Source organism: Calidris pugnax, unplaced genomic scaffold, assembly GCF_001431845.1.
Source record: "Calidris pugnax isolate Ruff unplaced genomic scaffold, ASM143184v1 scaffold172, whole genome shotgun sequence".
Classification (NCBI taxonomy): domain Eukaryota; kingdom Metazoa; phylum Chordata; class Aves; order Charadriiformes; family Scolopacidae; genus Calidris; species Calidris pugnax.
Genome location: NW_015090897.1, coordinates 1090986 through 1115629, shown reverse-complemented (window position 1 = coordinate 1115629; position 24644 = coordinate 1090986). Strand labels below are relative to the sequence as shown.

Genomic DNA, 24644 nt, shown 5'->3' with positions numbered 1-24644 from the left:
TCAAACGAGGGGGACTGAGCCCACGTTATATTTTCTGTCCCCCAAATTAACTGGCGAGGAAAATTAGCGCTGATATTTTGGAGCAAATATGTGAGATTAGCCCACTTTCAGGTAAAAAAAAAAAAATCCCCCAAAACTTGTCCTCTAATAATTCGGTAGACATAAATATTGGGATGGTTGCAGACTGTAACACTGTTGGGCTGACACTTTCATGAAATTGTAGAAAATTAAACTAATATCCAGAATTAATAATCTGGGCAATGATTATCAGCCACAAACTTTCAATTTAAGTGCCATACTCAAAATGTCACATTAGATTTACATTTGCTGCAAATAATTGGCTATGAATGGAAATTGTTAATTTTGCTGAAATAATTACTTATTTCTTTTATAAATTACGTATTTCTTTTGTAAATTACTTATTTCTTTTATATTTCTTTTATAAAAAATGTTACTAATTAATCAGAGCATTGAAGCACGTGCTTAGCTTCAACCTTAACCAAGGGCATAAATACAGTGGGGCCAGCAAGTCATAAGTGCTCCTTTTTGTTTTAACTGGAAGCCAAAATACTAATTCTTAGGGCTTTTCGTCCATGGCAGTAAAAATGCTACAGATTTGGTCAGTTGAATGTTAGGACACAATTGATGCTAGTATTTGTGGATCTTTGTCCTTTTAAATGACAGTATCTGGTGACAACGACACTCTGTATTCTGACTTCTTTCCCTGGCCTGTGTCCGAAGAAGAAACCCCAACTCCACCGGACCCAGGGGCTCCTAAGCAGAAGCTCTTGGAGAGGGTCACAGGTTTTGCTCTACGTAACCTCCAACCTTTTTTTTTAGAAGTGACAAATGTCACAGGAATGTCCTGTAGAAGTTATAATTTAATAACATGCATTTCTAAATTTCTCCATTTAACGACCTCTTACCCAATGTGCCAGGGCTTTCAGTTTTGGGGAGCAAAGATGGTGGAGAAGAAGAGGCCCAAAGCCAGAAACCATTAAATTATGAAGAAACCAAAACAGAGTTGTTAAAAAATACTATAGAACTAATTTAAATGGAGGGAGTTTGGCAATGATTTTCTTGAAAAAAATTTTTTTTTGGCCAAGAGGCCAATTGTTGGCAGAAAACAATTCCTCTCATTTTGACCAGCCTGATATGAGCAAATGATTTCTTTTTATATCAGTGTGCCTTTTATCTTTGTGATCCTACAGCTCTCTCCACCTACTGTAAGGCGCTGCAAATTGGCTTGTGGGAAGCTGTAACGATTGATGTTGGCTGAACATTTGGCTGAGATGTCAATTCGTAAAGAACTGTCAGTCACAGGAAATAAAAGCAGCTGTATATGTGCTCTTACAGCGGTTTAGTCTGTGGTCCCAGGAAAGTTTAAGATATATTCCTATATCCTCGAGTGATAACCAGCAAAGCAGCATGGTGATATTTTCCCACAGTACCTTCACACATGCACATTTGACAACTAACTCCTAGTTGTGCTATCCCTTTCTACCCAAACTTTGATGTATGAGTAATGATGAATTAAGCTCTTCATCTTTATCAAGGGCTTTGATATGCAAGAGAAGTAAGTAATACTAATAAGTTTCCAAAATCATAAGCATTCTAGGTAGCGACGGTCAACCAGAAACAAGCAGAAACCTCAGAAACACCCAGAAATGCTGGAAGACATCACTCCTTAGAGTAGACCAAAGGAGCTTGAGCTTGCCTTGTATCTGTGTGTCTAAACTGTATGTCTGTTGTGCTCTGGGGTCTTCTGGAGTCCTCCAGAGTCCTCCTTCACTGTACAGACTGGAAAGCACAACATCTCCCTCATTGCCTGGGTGGGTTTCCTGGTGCTTGCTCAGGTCATCATCCAGTCTGAGGTCTGGTCGTTGTCACCGCTCACATCCCAGCCCAGGAATGGGGGTGGGCACCTGGACCCCACCCCAGCCTTCAAGGTGTCTTAGAAAGCTCCTGAACGTGTGCTGGAATCCAAGCAAACACACACGCTCCATGGGCAGTTCTCCATCCTCAGTGCATGAGTTTCCTCCACAGTTCTCTTAACTTCCAGGAGGATTGGGAACGGGGAAGGATTTTGTGACATTCCAGCATTCAGCACATTGCCCTTTTTCAGAAAGCACATGCTGGTGTGGGTCAGCCCTGAATTCTCAGGGCCATTGAAGGATCCCTTTTGCAAGTTTTATTAGCATTTATAACCATGTCATGTTTCAATACAATTTTTTTAAGACCTGATTCCACACCCTTTTAACTTAATGAGAGATTTCCCATTGATAGTAACAGCAACAAGACCAAACCTTAAGGGAATATTAACCAGCCAAAAGAAAAATTCAATCTGGGCAATGTGAGCTCATAAAGAAGTTCTCAGCCCATGTGTTCATCCATATTACAGAACTTTGAGCAGAACTGTTGGGCAACTTTCATTTCCAGCTTTGTAACCCAGGCTGTGTGGTGTACTTCAAGGAGAAGACTAATTATGAAAAAAAAAAAAAGGAATTTAAAAAAAGGATTTAAAAATTAAATTTAAAAAAAATAAATAAAGTACAGAGAACAATACTTATAAAGTCTGAATAGACAGTAATTCCCTTTCAGATGGAGAAAAAACTTTATCCTAGGAGTGCAACCTTCAGTCCGCACAGGAGCCTTTACAGAGAGACACAGAGTAACCCAGGAATAGTAACAGGAGAGACACATACAAGAAACCAGTGAAGAGATGTAAGAGACCCTTTTTTAGTTCATTTAAACTAAAAAGCTCAAAACAGAAAATCATTAAAATTTGGTTATAAAAAACTACTTCAAATAGATCAGTAATACCCAGACTCTGAAGTTTTCCGCCATCTTCCACCCATGCAGAGATTCCCCTTATTTAAGTTCAAGCTTTATTTTCTAAGTTGTCCTAATCTATTTTATTTTTTTTTTAATTTTCAAAAGTAGTCTGTGATTAGCATCGACAACAGCAGGGTAAAACCTCAGGTTGTAGTAAATTACACAGGACTTCGTATAGATATTTAAGTGGTGGAGCAATCCTAGAACCATCAGAAATTAGAAAGACTCTGCACAAGTCAAGGCTCTGGAGCACCAGGAAGAGACAAACTGGGTGATTACTCCCAAAAGCAGGGAAAGGGAGAGCCAAGCAACCACGGAAAAGTTAGCCCTGACTTCAGACCATTGAAAAATAAACAACACATCTATTTCTAAGCACTTAAAAGATTAAGCAGTAATAAGTAAGAGCCAAACATTATGTACTTATCTTCTCTTCATTAAACTAGTATGTTTTGCATACATATTAACCTTATTGAAAGAAAAAAGAAACAACAAACAAAACAGGAAAATAACTTTTCTACCTGACATTACGGTGATGAGGGTGCAGAAGAGACTGGAAAACAACAAGTTTAAAGGCTCTATCTACTGAAATCTGTCTTGAGCCTGTTAGTGTGCAGTCATTTCATTAATTCCCTGGGTGGTCCAACAGGCAGCGAGTTTATTAAATTCTTACATGATACCAAGCTGGGAGGAGTGCAAGCATTTTGGAGGAGAAGGTTAGAATTCAAAATAAGCAAGACAAATGGGAGAAAGAGGTTGTAATAAAAAGAAAGCAATCCAATCAAGGCAAATAAAACATGTAAGTAGGAAGAATCAGCCTCACAAATACCGTATGAGGAACGACCTGTGCCTAGATAGCAGTCCTACAGAGAAGAAGCTGGATGTTGTAGTGTATCACATGATTCAAAAGCATCTTAATGTTTCAATAAAGCAAATATCACAATGGAAAGTATAAACACAAGAGCTGTACGTGCAGCACCTGGGTTTGCAGTGGCTCTGGCAAGATTGGGCAAGGTTCAGCACAGATCAAAAAAAGATTATCAGAGGTCAAGAAAATGTGGATTTCAAGGAACAAGGGCTACAATGGATTATTTAGAGAATAAAAGGCTAAGAAGAGACGTGACATAACTATGTAAAAGTCTACTGCAAAGAAAAAAGCTATTAAATTACTATGTCTGATATAAGAAGGGAATGAAGTAATGGGGTTAATTTGCAACAAGGGTATTTGTGTTGGAATTTTCCCCCTGTTATTTCTCCGTAAGGGTGCTGGAGTAAGCAGGGAAATAGATTACATGAGGAGGTTGTGGCATCTCCATGTCTGGAGTTTCAAAAGGATGGGCTAGGCCAGCTTTCTGTCAGGAATGGTTTAATTCTAGTTTATTTTTAGGAATAATTCAGAGGCCAGCCTAGAGGACCTCTGAGGGTCTCTCCCAGCTTCACATTTTCTGACAGTGTGCCTGTTACCTGAGGCGTTGAGTATTTCTGGTGAGATGCAAAATTTACTGTGCAGATTTCCAAAGAAAACACCCAGTCACGTGAATTCCTACCGGAATTGCAAGAACCATGTGAGAGTAAATTATGCACAGTCCTGGATTGCTCATCCAGAGACTTTGAAGCCTGTACGATGTGAAAAAAGGCAGCCAGAACAAATTTATGGGGCCAAGTCATAACCCCATCACAGTCAGGAGCAAAACTCACATTGATTTCAGAGGGAACTAGACTTGTGAAAAAAAAAAAATCCCCCAAAACTTGTCCTCTAATAATTCGGTAGACATAAATATTGGGATGGTTGCAGACTGTAACACTGTTGGGCTGACACTTTCATGAAATTGTAGAAAATTAAACTAATATCCAGAATTAATAATCTGGGCAATGATTATCAGCCACAAACTTTCAATTTAAGTGCCATACTCAAAATGTCACATTAGATTTACATTTGCTGCAAATAATTGGCTATGAATGGAAATTGTTAATTTTGCTGAAATAATTACTTATTTCTTTTATAAATTACGTATTTCTTTTGTAAATTACTTATTTCTTTTATATTTCTTTTATAAAAAATGTTACTAATTAATCAGAGCATTGAAGCACGTGCTTAGCTTCAACCTTAACCAAGGGCATAAATACAGTGGGGCCAGCAAGTCATAAGTGCTCCTTTTTGTTTTAACTGGAAGCCAAAATACTAATTCTTAGGGCTTTTCGTCCATGGCAGTAAAAATGCTACAGATTTGGTCAGTTGAATGTTAGGACACAATTGATGCTAGTATTTGTGGATCTTTGTCCTTTTAAATGACAGTATCTGGTGACAACGACACTCTGTATTCTGACTTCTTTCCCTGGCCTGTGTCCGAAGAAGAAACCCCAACTCCACCGGACCCAGGGGCTCCTAAGCAGAAGCTCTTGGAGAGGGTCACAGGTTTTGCTCTACGTAACCTCCAACCTTTTTTTTTAGAAGTGACAAATGTCACAGGAATGTCCTGTAGAAGTTATAATTTAATAACATGCATTTCTAAATTTCTCCATTTAACGACCTCTTACCCAATGTGCCAGGGCTTTCAGTTTTGGGGAGCAAAGATGGTGGAGAAGAAGAGGCCCAAAGCCAGAAACCATTAAATTATGAAGAAACCGAAACAGAGTTGTTAAAAAATACTATAGAACTAATTTAAATGGAGGGAGTTTGGCAATGATTTTCTTGAAAAAAATTTTTTTTTGGCCAAGAGGCCAATTGTTGGCAGAAAACAATTCCTCTCATTTTGACCAGCCTGATATGAGCAAATGATTTCTTTTTATATCAGTGTGCCTTTTATCTTTGTGATCCTACAGCTCTCTCCACCTACTGTAAGGCGCTGCAAATTGGCTTGTGGGAAGCTGTAACGATTGATGTTGGCTGAACATTTGGCTGAGATGTCAATTCGTAAAGAACTGTCAGTCACAGGAAATAAAAGCAGCTGTATATGTGCTCTTACAGCGGTTTAGTCTGTGGTCCCAGGAAAGTTTAAGATATATTCCTATATCCTCGAGTGATAACCAGCAAAGCAGCATGGTGATATTTTCCCACAGTACCTTCACACATGCACATTTGACAACTAACTCCTAGTTGTGCTATCCCTTTCTACCCAAACTTTGATGTATGAGTAATGATGAATTAAGCTCTTCATCTTTATCAAGGGCTTTGATATGCAAGAGAAGTAAGTAATACTAATAAGTTTCCAAAATCATAAGCATTCTAGGTAGCGACGGTCAACCAGAAACAAGCAGAAACCTCAGAAACACCCAGAAATGCTGGAAGACATCACTCCTTAGAGTAGACCAAAGGAGCTTGAGCTTGCCTTGTATCTGTGTGTCTAAACTGTATGTCTGTTGTGCTCTGGGGTCTTCTGGAGTCCTCCAGAGTCCTCCTTCACTGTACAGACTGGAAAGCACAACATCTCCCTCATTGCCTGGGTGGGTTTCCTGGTGCTTGCTCAGGTCATCATCCAGTCTGAGGTCTGGTCGTTGTCACCGCTCACATCCCAGCCCAGGAATGGGGGTGGGCACCTGGACCCCACCCCAGCCTTCAAGGTGTCTTAGAAAGCTCCTGAACGTGTGCTGGAATCCAAGCAAACACACACGCTCCATGGGCAGTTCTCCATCCTCAGTGCATGAGTTTCCTCCACAGTTCTCTTAACTTCCAGGAGGATTGGGAACGGGGAAGGATTTTGTGACATTCCAGCATTCAGCACATTGCCCTTTTTCAGAAAGCACATGCTGGTGTGGGTCAGCCCTGAATTCTCAGGGCCATTGAAGGATCCCTTTTGCAAGTTTTATTAGCATTTATAACCATGTCATGTTTCAATACAATTTTTTTAAGACCTGATTCCACACCCTTTTAACTTAATGAGAGATTTCCCATTGATAGTAACAGCAACAAGACCAAACCTTAAGGGAATATTAACCAGCCAAAAGAAAAATTCAATCTGGGCAATGTGAGCTCATAAAGAAGTTCTCAGCCCATGTGTTCATCCATATTACAGAACTTTGAGCAGAACTGTTGGGCAACTTTCATTTCCAGCTTTGTAACCCAGGCTGTGTGGTGTACTTCAAGGAGAAGACTAATTATGAAAAAAAAAAAAAGGAATAAAAGTAAGGATTTAAAAATTAAATTTAAAAAAAATAAAGTACAGAGAACAATACTTATAAAGTCTGAATAGACAGTAATTCCCTTTCAGATGGAGAAAAAACTTTATCCTAGGAGTGCAACCTTCAGTCCGCACAGGAGCCTTTACAGAGAGACACAGAGTAACCCAGGAATAGTAACAGGAGAGACACATACAAGAAACCAGTGAAGAGATGTAAGAGACCCTTTTTTAGTTCATTTAAACTAAAAAGCTCAAAACAGAAAATCATTAAAATTTGGTTATAAAAAACTACTTCAAATAGATCAGTAATACCCAGACTCTGAAGTTTTCCGCCATCTTCCACCCATGCAGAGATTCCCCTTATTTAAGTTCAAGCTTTATTTTCTAAGTTGTCCTAATCTATTTTATTTTTTTTTTAATTTTCAAAAGTAGTCTGTGATTAGCATCGACAACAGCAGGGTAAAACCTCAGGTTGTAGTAAATTACACAGGACTTCATATAGATATTTAAGTGGTGGAGCAATCCTAGAATCATCAGAAATAAGATAGACTCTGCACAAGTCAAGGCTCTGGAGCACCAGGAAGAGACAAACTGGGTGATTACTCCCAAAAGCAGGGAAAGGGAGAGCCAAGGAACCACGGAAAAGTTAGCCCTGACTTCAGACCATTGAAAAATAAACAACACATCTATTTCTAAGCACTTAAAAGATTAAGCAGTAATAAGTAAGAGCCAAAAATTATGTACTTCTCTTCATTAAAATAGTCAGTATGTTTTGCATACATATTAACCTTATTGAAAGAAAAAAGAAACAACAAACAAAACAGGAAAATAACTTTTCTACCTGACATTACGGTGATGAGGGTGCAGAAGAGACTGGAAAACAACAAGTTTAAAGGCTCTATCTACTGAAATCTGTCTTGAGCCTGTTAGTGTGCAGTCATTTCATTAATTCCCTGGGTGGTCCAACAGGCAGCGAGTTTATTAAATTCTTACATGATACCAAGCTGGGAGGAGTGCAAGCATTTTGGAGGAGAAGGTTAGAATTCAAAATAAGCAAGACAAATGGGAGAAAGAGGTTGTAATAAAAAGAAAGCAATCCAATCAAGGCAAATAAAACATCTAAGTAGGAAGAATCAGCCTCACAAATACCGTATGAGGAACGACCTGTGCCTAGATAGCAGTCCTACAGAGAAGAAGCTGGATGTTGTAGTGTATCACATGATTCAAAAGCATCTTAATGTTTCAATAAAGCAAATATCACAATGGAAAGTATAAACACAAGAGCTGTACGTGCAGCACCTGGGTTTGCAGTGGCTCTGGCAAGATTGGGCAAGGTTCAGCACAGATCAAAAAAAGATTATCAGAGGTCAAGAAAATGTGGATTTCAAGGAACAAGGGCTACAATGGATTATTTAGAGAATAAAAGGCTAAGAAGAGACGTGACATAACTATGTAAAAGTCTACTGCAAAGAAAAAAGCTATTAAATTACTATGTCTGATATAAGAAGGGAATGAAGTAATGGGGTTAATTTGCAACAAGGGTATTTGTGTTGGAATTTTCCCCCTGTTATTTCTCCGTAAGGGTGCTGGAGTAAGCAGGGAAATAGATTACATGAGGAGGTTGTGGCATCTCCATGTCTGGAGTTTCAAAAGGATGGGCTAGGCCAGCTTTCTGTCAGGAATGGTTTAATTCTAGTTTATTTTTAGGAATAATTCAGAGGCCAGCCTAGAGGACCTCTGAGGGTCTCTCCCAGCTTCACATTTTCTGACAGTGTGCCTGTTACCTGAGGCGTTGAGTATTTCTGGTGAGATGCAAAATTTACTGTGCAGATTTCCAAAGAAAACACCCAGTCACGTGAATTCCTACCGGAATTGCAAGAACCATGTGAGAGTAAATTATGCACAGTCCTGGATTGCTCATCCAGAGACTTTGAAGCCTGTACGATGTGAAAAAAGGCAGCCAGAACAAATTTATGGGGCCAAGTCATAACCCCATCACAGTCAGGAGCAAAACTCACATTGATTTCAGAGGGAACTAGACTTGGATAGTCTTTTTCTTTTTCTTTTTTTTTTCTGAAGGTCTGGCATTAAATAATGCAAAATACACCACATTGCTATTAAACTGACATACGTACACGTAAATATTCCACATCAATATCTTGTTGTCAGATTGTCATTGGGTACAATTCAATTCAATGTGGCCAGTTTAACAAAACAAAAGGCTACTGGTCAAGTAAATCTATCTGCAAGAAATGTCTATGAAGAAGTCCGAAATCTGAATTCCCTCTCCCCTCTATTTCTTTACAAATTTGTATAAATGAGGAAATAGCGCCAAAGACCTATTAGTAATAGTTATTTCCTAATTGCAGTGGGAAGCATCCTGCATGTTTAAATAAATATTGTTAACTCTGACCTCTTGGTTTGCCAGGACTGATAAGGCAATTGTTTGACCTATATGAAGCACATACAGTATGCATGGACTGAAAGCAGCAGGAAAACAGGAAACAATAAATCAGAAATTAGAGCACTGATTGTTGCAGCTAATTACATCAGACTTCTGCTTAATTTCTCACTCTGTCATTCTAACCTGATTTTCTTGCCAACAGACTTTGCAAATTGCTGGTGTCACGTATGTACAGCAAATAATAATCTTTAGTTACTATGATTGACAAATGAATGGGAAGGGGAACGTAGTTTATTATGGAAGAATGAACCATGACACACACCAGATACCTGCTCAGATGCTCTTTTAATTCACTTACCTAGATATGCTGCATGATACATTTTGCCAGGACCGCAGGTTTTGGCATCACAACAGCCTAATTGAGTTTGTGGCATGGTTTGATAATGCTGGACAAAGAAGGAAAAATGAGGCTACAGAAGGAGAAAAATGGCAGAGATTGATTTCCACAGCAAGAGAGATGAAGTGTTACCTAGAAAAGTTAAATAAATTCTGAAAATAATATGCTTAGAATTAGGCATATCAATCAGCATGTTGTTTAATCTTGATGTTATTGTCCTCTTACCACACATCAGATAATTTGGCGTCCTCATTATTGTCTCTTTTTATGTTATTCCACTTTCAAACTATCTTTCTTGGTCCTGTTTCATCGCTGCCACCAGCATCCTCAGCTGGCACAAATTAGCACAGCTTCCTTGAAGTCAGCTGAGCTGTATCAGACATTTTACAGTAGCTGGGAGTTTTTGGTAGAAAAAAAAAATTAATTTTTCAGTGCCTACATGACAAATTGTCCCTTCTGATCCAAGTAAAAGTCATCAGCACTCTCCTTAACACACTGTCTTTCTGTAAGGTGGATGCTTTTCTTCAGACCAGCGGGTTGGTGACGTGGTTTTGAGAGGCCAGGCACTCTGTGGCACGCGCAGGCGGTCGATGATGGAGAGAGATGCAGCTTTCTCTTTCCTTGGTGTCCGTTCGACTCACATCAGCAAGAAGTGAAGGCTGGGAGAGTCAAACAGACACACTGGAGAAGTACCAGAAGGGTTAATATCATATCATCACTGCCTTTAGCAGGCTGTACCTTGTGTTTTATGCATTCTGCAACTGCCCATATGATTTAGCAAAACAACACCTTGGAAAAAAAAAAAAACAACCTCCAGCCCAATGTAGTATTATATTCATGTGATATATCCATATATCATATCCCTCTAGTGTTATTTCTCCACAGCTGTTGTCATGTCTGCTTCGTTCTTTTCCTTTGGGATTTTTATTTGTAGAATCACATAATTCTCCTCCCTCCCGAATTTCCTATACTACAGCAGGGGTGATGATGTAGCACTCTCTTTAGGAGTCAATTTCTGGGCAATTACACATTCATTAATCATTACGTACCACTTTATGTGTTTCTATCTGCAGTTACAGATTTCAATGTTCAAGCTGGGTTTTGAGTTATATTAAATAGTAGTAATTTGCAATCCTCAAATCTTTATTCTTCCAAAGGAGAATCTATTTATTTGGATTTTTCTGCCTACCCCCCAACTCAGCAGTTTCTTTAGCTCACTGTTTTATTGGAGCTGCTTCGTTTCCTCTGTCCCTCTGCCTCATTCCTACTTTTTGTATGGGTAGGTTGACACTCACTGAAAACTGGAAAGAAAAAATCAAATGTTACCTCTGAGATACTGACAGAGAGTTATGTATGCAAATGTCAGATTAAGTATGATATTTAATAGGTGTTAAACCTTATTGGCAGGACTTTTGCTTTACATGTACCAATAAGCCAACGGTCTTCCTACAGCCCCAAAGCTCCTGCCTTATCACCACAGATAAAGCCGTGGCACCACAGCCCAGCCCAGTTTGCTGTTGGCCACACGGGCCACATCACAGCTCTTTGGGATGCTGGGCAGCCCGCTGGGAATGTCATGGTACCCATGGCTCTTCCAGCAGTGCCAGCACCAACCCAGGGACCTGCTCCAGCCAGGAGCCCAACCACCCCAGGAGGTACCAACAGTGTCGAAGCATCCCTGTAAAAATTCCAGTTACTTTCTGATTTCCCTCCCGTTATCTGGTTGAATTCCTGCCTAGTTTGGGAGGCAGCCTGTTCATCCATCTCCATATAGAAGACAAGCCCAGCCTTGTTTGTGGCATTGTTATCAAAGACTAATGCATGGATAAAGCAAACAAACAAACCCTAATCCGGAGCTATTTTAACTGCAGCATCAGTGCTTGGCAACCTGCTGATTGCCTCTCCCCGTGACGGACAGATAATGGGACTATTGAGGGATTTGAAGTGGGTTCTTAAAACTCCATGATACAGCCAAGCTTTTATTTTGCTAGTGGGTAGGTCCTCTCTACGGGTTCTGCTGGGTCCTTGGTGAAGAACCTTTAAGTACAGCACAATCCTCTTTGGTATTTTGACATCAAAGGAAGATACAGTGTGACCAAACTTTGAGAAAACAGAGAACCTTACTATAATGAAGTGTCATTGAATACTTTAAGATATAAATAGGGGAAAACTAACTACACAGAAGTACAGACACCACACACCTATCGTTACCTTTCTCTAGAATAAAACAAACCTGCAAAATACAGCAGGAAGACACTGCATTATTTTTCCTCATTGCCATAAGAACAGTTTTCTTTTGAAAACAGATTTGGGAAGACCCGAGTTGCTTTTCAAAACTCAAAAAACAAATGGAAACTGAGGAACTCATCCTTTGCTGTATTTTTCTGTTTGCTGTACGCCGATTCCCACCTGTTTGCCTCTTACGATGGAGTTTGACCTTTAACATTAACATTAACACAAAAGCCTGAAGTCTGCCCCTCCACATCGGGCTCTGAACGGGAGTCCTATAACTAGACCACCCCTTCACAGGTAAGAGGAGCCATTAAACCCTGTGAATTTTCACAGTGGATAAGCCCTGCATTAATTTGACCCAGGTGCCCGTCTCAGGCCGTGCATGGGAATGTTCCCCGTGTCCCCTCGGCTCTTTCTCCCGTGGTGGTCCGGCCCCAGCGCTCCCCGGACCCTAATGGAAACCATGCCAGAGCACCAGCTGCCGCGGGACTCTGCAGACAGATTTTTTTGTTACGCCATTTGTGTCACTTTGATGTGTTCTCTCGCTTCGCATACGGCTACACGAAGAAGCAGGAGGAAAACACGAAGAGCCATGTGCCGGAATTAAGTTACAAATGTCGGCCTCTTAGTCAATTTTTTCCAACACAAGCCCCCTTGATTCGATACCACCCAAGCAAAGGGAAATGTCGTTATGAGCAGTGCACACATTTCAGGGCAAATCTGCCCTCGTTTGCACCTAGGCAACCCTGGTCGCTTTTGGGTAGATGTAAAAGAGGTCTAAATCTGTCCCATTAGTCTTTATTTGCATGTTAGACATTTAGGTTAATTTATCCTCTACTTTAAAGACAAGTAGATGGCCATTAGCAGCGAAGAAATTAAGTCAATATGTGCATGGACGTGGGAAACCTGAGTTATTCTACCAAAAGCTGCCCATAATATACAATATTTTATAAAAATCTCCATTATTTCAGCACCTCTTACTAGGCTAGAATACCAAGACAAGCAATCTTGTTCTTAATTAATGGCTCAAAATGTGAGTTGCCCCACATCCCCCCAACCTGTACAACCCAAGAACATGCCTAAAATTAATCATGGCTAAAATGCAATAGGCAACTAAAAGGCACTCTCACATCCCCGTTGGAGGCACAGCAATACATTGGCAAGATCAAGAGATGTAACAGTGTGGGCAGCAAAATTTTTCAAAAAGGCAAGATGGATCTTCAAGGACTGATTATCAGCTGGCAGCAGCAGAGATTGGCAAGTAATAGAATTAGGCTGGTTTGAAACATCTATAACTGAATTGGGCCCTGTATAATCGGAAAGTTGGCATGGCACAGACCAGTTTTGCCTGTAGGAATAAGCCAGTGAAAATCCAGGGATCCATCTGGAGACTCACGTTGTGAGTGAGATGAGAGTCAGACCATGCCAGAAAACTGTAATTAGACATAAACTGAAAGAAAAAAAACACAACAATATTTTGAAGCATCTAAAGTTGAGCTTACCACATCTGTCAGGTGCGCAAGTAAAAGGCTGCTTATGTCCGTTGGCAAAATAATGCAAAATTCTGGAGTTGTCTTAGGACTGCCCGTAGGTCCTGTGAAGGTGTAACACGAACCATCAAGACTCACATTTTGAGTTAAGTTTGTCACTGTACTAACATGAAAAGAAACGGTACAGCTCAGAATTATTCAAAAACGTGAACACAACTACCTCAGTTATCACAAATTCAGGCTGAGACTGTCAGAATTGTAAAATTTAACCACCAATTTTAAACACAAAGCTAGTAATCAAGCAGTGGGTTACATTTCACTTAGACCAACTAATGATGAAAGCTGCAATTGCCTTCAGACTATTACGTCTTTATTCATCACATTAAAATGTATAAAACTATTTACAAACAACGGGAAGAGCCAAGGAGTCCAAATGGATTCAGGTACTTCACAGCTCAGCCTCTGACTTCACAGATTTCTTCAGTCCTATCTTTAAGCTGTTCTCAGGAGCCACTTTTTCAGGAAATATTTCAGGAAATTAATGGGTTTTTTACATATTCTGGAGTTTCTTATAATTCAACCTATTGCAAAGGAAAAACCAATCTTTCCTACCTGGTCTGAAATGCTAGTTCCTGGAAAGATTTGTATTCCAAATTTATACCATCCCTTAAGTGAGATGCCTCATCCTGCCTTCAAGATAAGATTCCAGGCATTGCTCAGATACTTGGGTATAATTTATTGTAGCCACACAAAAGTCAGATCTAAATCCTTTTGGACCATGATGCCACAAACCAGCAGTTCAAAGTTCAAAGAGGGAGGCCGACAGATGCAATTAAGTTATCACTGTTGGGATAACTGTAACCCTTGCTGTGCTTTTAGCGCTTCTGGGATCCTGAAGATTGTGAAATGGTAAAAAAAAAGAAGGAAAAAAAAAAAAAAGAGAGCATTCTCCTCAACACTACCTGTGTTTTCATTGCATAAATCACAGCAGTTGGAGTAAAATACATCCAGTGAATGATTTCCTGCCACTAAGGAAAAAAAAATCCAAAATCTTGTTTCCTGATGACTACAAACTTCTCTTGACAAACCTTCAGTGCCAAATGTGGTTTCCATTTACTGTTTTGGGATTTATTTGTCTATGCCAAAGTTCAGGTGTGCCAGCTCTTTGTAATAAGCCATTTGGATGAAAGCTTGGCTAGCTCAAAGGATTCTGATGTATTTTATTGCTGCCTTTTAAGATTATTGTTCAGAAATACCAACTCTAATTTTGAAATCAATTAGCCATGCAGTCTGATGAGGTGTTGGCCCAGCTCAGGTTCACACCCGCTGTCCGCAGATTATTGTTAAGTTGAGTCAGGTCCTTAGTGCCGCTCCGCGTTGCCGGCATCTGGCGTACACATGTTTGATGTCCTCGCAAAATGACGCTGATGGCTTAAATGGCAAGACTCTAATGAAGAAAGCCTAGCAAGTTTGCTGCCGTTTGCCAGCAAAACATGACTTTTACAGGGCTGTGTAAAAGTCTTTTTTTCCCCCTCGTTTAACTCTTCCATGTCAAGAGAATATAAATCTTCCCCCCCCCGGAGAGTGGAGATTCAGCAACGGTGATGAGAAGGGGACTTGAAGGTCCACTATGGGATTGTAGATGGAAAATCCCCCTGGCTCCTGCACCTTCCCGGCACCTGTGAGGCCGCAGAGCCATGTGTTGGGAAGCGCTGGCTCCAGAGGGATGGAAACCTGCCTGCACCACCTACCACCTCCCCAGAGGACAACCGCGCTGAGAGCCAAGGAGACAGGTCAGGGAGAGGGACGTAAATGAAACCATTATCTCAAACGGTCTACACAATGTCTCGTGGGAATCCAAACAGAGGATGAACGTATAAGGTTATTTTCCATGACAATTTTGTAGCCAAGGAAGGTTTTCTGCAGTTTTTCCTGTTTTGTGCACGAGATCTAAGAATGTGGCCTCAGAGACATAAATACAAACTGCAAAAATACCAAACAACCCAGCTCGGATTTGGTCCTTTCACGTGTACAAGGGAATTAAGTACTTATTCCCTTAGATTAAGGCTCCTCTGAAAATCAATTTTTCCTTCTTTTAATACAAAATTATAGCACCAGATTCAGCTGACTGTCAACGATACCAGCCATACCAGAGGAAGAGTAATAGCAGGGATGTGCGATGAGTTATCCGTATCCATTATCATGCCAGTCTATCTCAAATGATAGATGCTAAACCACTGGCCTAATCATCTCAAAAGAATTTACAAGTATTGCATTGTGGCTCCAGAGTTGGAATCATTTATCAAAATCAGCCTTCCATTCAACCCATCTGCAACATTTTGGAGAACGTTAAATACACGCAGCCTGAATTTGAGCCAACTTTCTTTTTTTTTTTTTTTTTCAAAGTCAAAAGCATTTTATTTTTTGCTTACATTAACTGTCATGGTCACAGGGTCATTTAGAACCATTGTCTTCTGCTAAATAGAATAAAAGAGGTAAATAAAAACAATTAAATAACTCAGAACAATCAGGTATGAAAATGTAGTTCTTATCTGGTCAAGGAAAAGAATGTAGCAACTGAATTCTCTCTATATGGATACATATATATAAATATATACATAATAAAAGTAGCTGAGGCCTCTGACTGACCTGCAGACCCACAATTAACTCAGCCTTTACATTAGAGGTCAAGACCATAATTATAGAGTGGGTGGGTGCATTTTTCCTCTTCTGAGGGCTTTTTTCAGCCTCATACAGTTTTGTACTGATGTAGCTTGTACTTCAGGATCAAGTCTGAGCAATGCCAATTTACAGCTCTAAAAACAACCACATTTTCAGTATTCTCACAAGTTGTACTTTCATCCAATGATCTACTGTAACTGTATAAATACCACTCTCCTGTCATGGAAGGAAATATTATATGAGGCTATGCATTTTTACGTTAGTTCTCTACTGGTGCTCCTTTTACTAGTATAAATGTGTGAATTATTATGCTGGTGGCTTCAGATAACACAGTGGGAAATGGTTAAACAGAGCATTACGTGTATCTCTTTCCTTTGCTGGCTTTTGATTTGGTAAGATACTCCTTCATTCTTGTAAAAAGAGAGCTCAGACTGTGTTCAAACAAAACTTTCAGGGTTTGAAAAGAGTAAGACTCAATCATCTAGTCCAAACCTGGTGCTCAAAGGTCATGAATATTGATATTTAACACACAGGAATTAGGTCCTTTTCTTCTGCAGTGTCCTCCCAAGAAAAATGCTAAAAAGAAGGGGCTTGACAAGGAGGAAATGGGGGAAAAAAAGGAAGCCCCAGCAGACTAAGAGGAAGACCTAGTCTGGAGGGCTGGATGGAGTAAAAATCAGGTATAACTGATGAGAATTTGTCTTTTCTTTAAATCCCTGACAATTAAGCATGTCAAGAGAGTCATGGACCCTGACAGAGTAACAGCCATTCAAAGTCATCACAAAGGTCTGTATAGCCCTGTATCCCCCCACAATAGTGTTCATGTAGGGGTATAAAAAACAAACACAGAACAATCTGAGACAACCTCTCAACTTCAAGCAGTCACAGAACATTTTCCTACAAGTTTAAGAGTCGCTGATGGATCTATCTTCCCAGAATGGGTTAAGTATTGTTTGAATCCAGATACTCGTCTATTTTTGCCTTCTGTAGCATTATGGGGCCACCACATCCCTACCATGGTACTCTGTGATCTTCACTTAGTTATGTTAAAAATGATGTTTGGTTATGTTAAAAAGACCTTCTGTAGTCACTGCTTTCATGGGTTGAGTTCCTGTGTGAAGAAAAAGTAAATAGACATCTTATATTTACCTCTTCCATGTAATTCCTGATTTTGCAATACCTCCTCTGTACAGATGGTTGTCCTTTTGGTCACTGTCCATACAGTAGTTATACCACACCTCAAATCGTCCCTTCTCAGCCTTTCTTCTTCTTCTGGTTCTGTTTTACAGTTGTGGTGATGGGATGAACAGGCTCTGTGCACCAGATCCTGGATTTTTTTTTTATCCTGGATCTCGATGTTCTGGAAGCCAGAGCCTGCAGATCAAAAGTTGGGGATATCTTGCCTCCAGACCTGGCATCGCTCTGGATACTGTAAACAAATCACTCTTTCTTTAGCATCCTGGAAGGTATATTCAAGGAAATGATATTATCTAAAATCCCACAAAATTATAGGTGGCTGAAGGGAAAAAATGAAGTTCTGCTAAAATTCCATTTCATTTAAATGATTAATAAATATCATTTTCTTTGGGGCCAGACAGAAAGGTGTGTAAAGGGGAGCAGTTTGGCTGCTCCTGTGTCAACACTGGAATAATTTAGCAAGTTTGACCAGTTTCTATTAGGTCTATCAAACACTGGCCTTTGCAATAAAGTTTAAGAGGCTTTAATATTTTATTAGGAATATATCCCATTCAATAGTGTTTGGTCAGTTTAGGTTTCATTTAAATCGACTTACTTTTCTGGTAGCCAAGCCTGGGTTCAAATGATACGTAGCACCAACATAACTAGCAGGATTATTAATTATTTGATGATAATATTAATGCCAGTAGTGCAGGACAAATCGCTCTGGTCGAAACTGTTTGACATAACAGATATTATCCAATTACACAAGGCTGGAGAGTAAACATTGGTAAAATTACAGAAAAACCCATTATGATATTTCCTCAGAAGCATTTTTATACAGTTTGACATCTGAAAACCATACTTGGTCTCAGGCACATACCAGGGAGATCACCACCTGACTGCCTCTGTCAGGACTTATTGTTTGGCTCATTAATATTTGAAGCTTGGACTCTCTGAGCTTTAAAAGATGTAATGTACTGTGCATATACCAGTGTACAGTAGTTTGGGGTAAATATTTCAGAGTATTTAAATGCCCTTCAGTGGGGAGAAAATGAAATTCATGTCATAGGTAATGAAAATAATTTCTTTATAGTGACAGGAATATAGGAAAGGCAGATTCTAGGAGCCTTGCCTGTCTATTTGCTGCTGATATTTGGATGGGGATATGCCAGGGAGATGGAAACCAATCTCTCAAAGGATTCATCCCATGCTTAGGGCTGAATTCAGTTTCTGGATGGCCGGTGAGGTAAAACATCACAGAACAAGTAAGGAGCCTGGAATTGCTCTTTCGCCAGACCCCTGTTAATTCTGCTAGTCTGTAAAACAGGGTCTGATGTTTGGGCCAGATCTCAGGGTAATCCTACTCTTGGCTACATAAATCTTGCTGGGTTTTTTTTTTATTATTATTTTCCCTGAGAATTTTGCTTCTATGGGCTGTTGGTTGCCTTATTTCTGCCCAGCTTTTTTGTCTCCATTCTTATTCTTTCCTTCCTGGAATCTGGAATATCTCAAGCCCTGTGTAGCCAGGTTTGATTTCTCAGCTTGTCGCTTCCCAACCAAAGATGTTTTTTATAAGGAACGTGACATTTTCAACTAGAATATTATTTTATTGATTTGGGGTTTGGTTTTTTTTTTGCCTTTTGGTTTTTTGAAAGACTGAATGAACTGAACCACCCAGACACCACCCAGATGCATCCTGAAGTCTTCCTGAAATGCTCGTATTGGCCTCTTTCATAGTGGCTATTATCATTGATGTTACTGGGCTCCTAACCAGTAATGCAGCAGAGGGTAGTAAAAAGTTCAATCTGCAAACCACTACCTCTTTCTTGAATTTTAGAGCTGCTTTGTAAATAATTAATTGGCTTCTAGGAAAACTCAACCTGACTTCAGCTAGTCTGTCTGTGCAGCTCTTCAAGACCTGTGTGGCCCAAGAGATGGGCTATTTCTGCCTGAGTAGAATAATAAGATAAATACCAGGCAGTGGGCATTAAAAGGAGAAAAACGTGTGAAAATTTAAAATGAAAATTTCTCTACGGCACACCCTACGTAAGCTTGACCTTACCCACTTTGTAATTATTTCCAAGCCCTCAATGACGTCAACCTGTGCAAGGTTGAGCCTCATAAAAATAGAAAAAGTGAAGGTTATGTGGCAATACATTGACAAGCTTTAATGCCACCTCTTTCATAGCACACGGCCAATGTAGGTGCAGAACTGCCTGCTACTGGTGTGTGCTTACAAAAATGAGAGGGGGAAAAAAAAAGGCAAAACTCTACAGGTATAGAACATAGGTCACGACACACACATTGAAAAGTCACGACCTTCAATATTAAGGCAACAATTCTGTCCTTCACTCTCTGTCTGTTATGCACTACAGCAGTGAGAGTAAGGACTGCTGTGTCACCATAAATTGAGAAGTCAGAGAGTTTTGTTGCTTTGCCCCAACCTTAATGTTACGCAAATGCTGTTTTGTCGCGCCTTTAATACAATAAAGGGCTAATTCCCCAGAAATCAAGGGTATAAGTCACGTAAATGAAAACTTGTAAATTATGTCAGTAATCCATAACTCATACAACTGATTTGGAAACCAGAGCCTTATGGTTCAGAAAGAAGTAATTGCTTTATTAACTCCCATTTATCAGTATAAAACCGGCTAACTTAACTGACTGACTGATTTATATATTGATACTTTAAATTTAGCTCAACATCCTAATTTAATAAGGGGATCACATATGGATGTTTAAAAATATATTACTTTCTAGTTGGTTGATACTCTAAGCATGCCCTTATTAAGACAGATTATCTCCTTTCCCTTGTTCTTTTAAGAGAAGGACAAAACAAATTATATATCTCATTCATTCTACCTGACAGAAAGGCCATGTTTCCATATAACCCCCTCTCTCGTAATATATTGAACGCACGGCTAACCACATCATTCATTCTCTTTTTAACATCCATGATGTCATAATCTTTTGCAGCAGTGAGGGTGTATTCCTGCCGGCAGACTTTGGGAAATCGCCACGGGGAGTCAGACTACCGGAGCAGAGTGGAGCAATAAATCTACCAGGTATAGCTGGAACAAGGGGCAGAAAGAAAACCAAGATGGATTTATACACCTCTTACTCTGATTCTCCAATAAGTAAGGTCCTGTGTACCTTTATCTGATCCTGAATTCTATGTTAAGAACTGGAGGGCTCTCTGTAACTTCCTTTAAATAGCAAAAATCAGGGCAGGGGAGTTTTACTCACTTTAATTAAAATTAGTGATATTGCCAACCATGCTAATATCCTTCTCAAGGGAGGGAGACAGGTTAGGGTGATAATGCGAAGAGTTTTTAGATATTGGTATTAAATAACCTGTAGCTGTAACAATCATAAATTACAGACAATGTCAATAAGATTATAAAGGATCTATGATGTACAAGTCCATGGTTTACTTTTAGGCTGGGTATAATAGCCTAAAAGTAAAAGTGTGGGCATTTAGTGCATTTAACTTTCAAAAATTAATGTTCCTGTGAAATGGGACATCATTAAGATGAGGCCGTGTGTGGATTAAAACACAGTTCTGCCCCAGTTTGCATTCTGATAATTTCTTCAGGTTTGTATCCATAGCAACTCAGAGAATTGCCCGGCCAAATGGGGATTTCACTATTAATACCACAGCTGAAGGTTTCAGGACTATGTGGGATTCTGAGCACAGAATCAGCCAAACTCCAAATAATAGCAAAGTAGGTCTAATATCAGGTAACAATTTGTGCTAAATTATGGTTTGAAATATCCCATCTATATTTCATGCTATCATCCAACAAGCAATTTTTTTTTCCAGAACACCTCTTAAAAATTGTGGTTCTTGGTTAGGAAATCAAAACATTTTTATTTCAGCCCTTCATTCTAGTGAATTGAGCTCAAGATGCTTCCTGACTTCAAACCTTAATAGCAGATGATGAGAGCAATGGGAAAATTCACTTTCTGAAGTCCAGCCAAGGTCTAAAAGAAATCTTTAAATTGATTTTGGAGCCTTCTTTTTTTTTTTTTTTTTCTTTTTTTTTTTTTTAATGTAAGCCAGCGTATGTGTTTTTGGACCTTAGAAATTACCAGAGTGCTGTTTTGCAGTACAGAAAACCTACCCCAATGCCAACGAACCATAGGTCCCTCTCAGTGGTGATTCCAGTTTCACACGTCTGGGCTTCATGTGCTTTTCCTCTGCTGAAGCTGGAGTTAGAGAGTACAACGAAATACAAGAATTAAACCTTCTGTCTTTGTCAGTTCATGACTACAGGCTCATCTGATCAGGGTGAGGGAAAAGAAATTACAGCCTAGAATAATAAAGTAAAACACAATCACCGGGATTTAAAATCCATGTGTGTTCCATAGTATCCCTTCATCTTTGCAGCCTCATAACAATAAAATCCTATAATGTAGCTGAGTTCATTATCTATTATATTACCTTACTCTTCCTCTTTCACTCTCTCCATTTTATACAGCGTTTATTCTTCTTAGCCATATGGCACACACATAGTTCCCTTAACATATGCCGTACATCCTCGTTTGGTGAACGTGAAAAATAAATGTCTGATTAGAACCAGAAAGCCACTAATGAAACAAAGTGGTCATTATTCCTTATAAAATAATCACTGGAATGGACTTCCTAATACTCTTCTCAAAGGGTATTTCCTCAGCAGCAGCGGGCTGATTGCTGAGATGGATGGGCAGTGGAGAAAGCTGAAAGATGTTCAAAAGGCTTAATGGTCGAGAAGGATGCAGAAATTGGGGCTTTTGTTCTGAAGACCGGCAGCAAATGTTTGAGGGAAGTCTACAGTTCGCCAGAAATCCATTTTCTTTCTCTTTGTCACAACTCCTGTTGTCTTCATATGCAAATGTTCAGTGGAAGTAGAGTGTAGATCACCCAGGGGTAAATCTGCACCAACAGCACTAACCGCAGGTGGTACCCAAGGCTGGCAAGAAAAATGATAATTCTTCCTCATCACGTCTCACCAGCCCAATGTCTCACTCCCACTCCCGTGTTATGCACCTCCAAACTGGTCCTGTCTGGTGTTTATTGGGACAGAACTTCTGATGGCAGTGAAGGTTCCCTGAGCGTACCCCAGTGCTGCTCAGCATGTACTCACCCTCCAGAGTGGTGCACATTTTATCTCCCTTCTCTAGAAAAATTGTTTAAGGTCAAATCAAGACAGTTTCCATCCAAATTGACATCCTGTATTATAATTTACAGTAAATAAAAGTTTGAAATGGAGATATTTTGAAATAAAAACCCTAAAAGATTGTGATGAAGTTGAAATTGGACTGCCACATTTTTATTTCATAATTTTTGTCAGAAACAACACATTTTCCCAGATTAAAAAAAATAATTTTAAGAAAATAACCATCTCTGTAGGTTTTTTCTTTTTTAAATAATCAACTCAGTAACAGGTTAACGTATTATGTTTTAATGCCAGTATTGCTTTAAAATGCAGGGGTTTTTTTCTCCATTTCTATTAAAAAAAAAAGTCTAAAAATTGACCCATGAAGACTTTCCACTCCTTCATTCTGTTTAATTAAAAGGACACGGTGTTGCTACAGTTAGCAGCAAATCTGTCCAGGGGACTTCAGAACAATTTTGGCTGTATGGGCTCAATGGGACTTTCAGTTTGCTGTAACTTTGTCCAACTTGAAAAGAAACTTTTGAAAATTAATGGTAGCCATTGGCCCAATGAAAACATTACTATGTAAAGCAAAATACGGACAGCTATTTTCATTTGCTTTCAAATGTTCTTGTAGATTACAATGTCATTCTAGATGTATTTTAAATGGGGAGATCTTTTCTGAATTCAGCAAGAGTGGAGAGAAAATGTAAGGAAATTTGCTGAAAAAAGTCTCCTCAGAGAAGATACCTGGATGTTGAAGTTTTCCTCAGGTGGGTGCTGCTTCAGACAGTAGTGCATACTTCAGGAAGTGTGAAACCGAGCCATTTTTGTAAAATCTTCATGGTCCCAGGTGCTTTCATTCCTTCTACAAGAAAATTATGTCCTACACCTTCAAGCACGCCTGCTTTAGTTCCCAGGGCAGAAGCCGGACCACAGTTTCTCTTTTCATCCACATCCTGATGCATATTCCTTTGAAATTAAATAAAGATGTCATTGGCTTCAGTGAGTGTTGGGCGAGTCTTCAAAGGCATTTTTAAACATAGGAATACTATATATACCAATTGGCTAACTGGTTTAAAAAAATGTACCTATTCAACTTGCAGAGCCCAAGATACACATATGCTGTAAAAGAACAGCCCAGGAGAAAAAGGAAATCGCAGCTCTACAGTATTTTCTAGCGCAACTACAAGGACATACAGAGAAGAAGGACCATTATGCTGAGGGTCTGCTTTAGGACTTGGAAGAGATGATATAAAGGCCTTGCTTTACCGGAGACTTCTGATGTGATCTTATACCACTCCGTCCTTCTGTGCTTCTGCAGAAAAGAAAAGTACTATTATAATTTATAAAATTAAATGAATGATAGAATCATCTAGGTTGGAAGGGACCTTTCAGATCATCGAGTCCAACCATCAACCTAACACAGACAAACCCACCACTGACCCATGTCCCTCAGCACCACGTCTGCCCAGCTTTTAAATACCTCCAGGGATGGAGACTCCACCACTGCCCTGGGCAGCCTCTTCCAAGGCTTGACAACCCTTTCCATAAAGAAATTCTTCCTACTATCCATCCTAAACCTTCCTTGGTGCAACTTGAGGCCATTTCCTCTTGTCCCATCACCTGTTCCTTGGGAGAAGAGACAGACCTTTCCTGGCTACATCCTCCTTTCAGGGAGTTGTAGAGAGTGAGAAGGTCTCCCCTCAGCCTCCTTTTCTCCAGGCTGAACACCCCCAGCTCCCTCAGCTGTTCCTCACAAGACTTGTGCTCCAGACCCCTCACCAGCCCCATTGCCCTCTGTATTAAAAAAAAATACATTAAACCAATTGTGGTGTGTTCTGATGGTGTGCTACAAGAAGCACTTAGGGTGGGATGTAAACATGAGCAAAGAAGACATCTACCTACATCAGCCAACATCTTCTGGTACCAAACCAACCACCATCCCCCAACCTGCATTGCCGATGCCAAAGCTCTGGGAGCCTTGTCTGGTTGCCAGAAAACAATGACTCACAAAAGCCAAGGACACAGCATGTCCAGACACTGCAGACTACCCGAGTTATTTTCTTTCAATGCCAGCATATTCAAAATTGGTTTATTTTTTATTTGGTCAATCTCAACATGATTTGATAGCCTTGAAATTCACCAGCAAAGAACTAACTCTCTAGAGCA

General features: G+C 39.8%; 1 long non-coding RNA gene across 12 annotated transcripts in view; it reads right to left on the bottom strand.

The window, feature by feature from the left end:
- LOC106891699 overlaps nt 1–24644 on the bottom strand; it is an 89425-nt gene that overhangs the window by 16777 nt on the left and 48004 nt on the right. The window contains exons 3-8 of one of the 12 annotated variants that reach the window (XR_001412758.1): nt 23564–23790; nt 23223–23444; nt 17305–21543; nt 15906–15950; nt 13486–13577; nt 9713–10432 (exon numbers count right to left, since the gene is read on the bottom strand). This is a non-coding gene — a long non-coding RNA (uncharacterized LOC106891699). Of the gene's footprint in view, nt 1–9712; nt 10433–13485; nt 21544–23222; nt 23445–23563; nt 23791–24644 lie in introns of all 12 variants that reach the window. The other 11 variants (XR_001412759.1, XR_001412751.1, XR_001412757.1 and 8 more) reach the window with 11 other exon arrangements.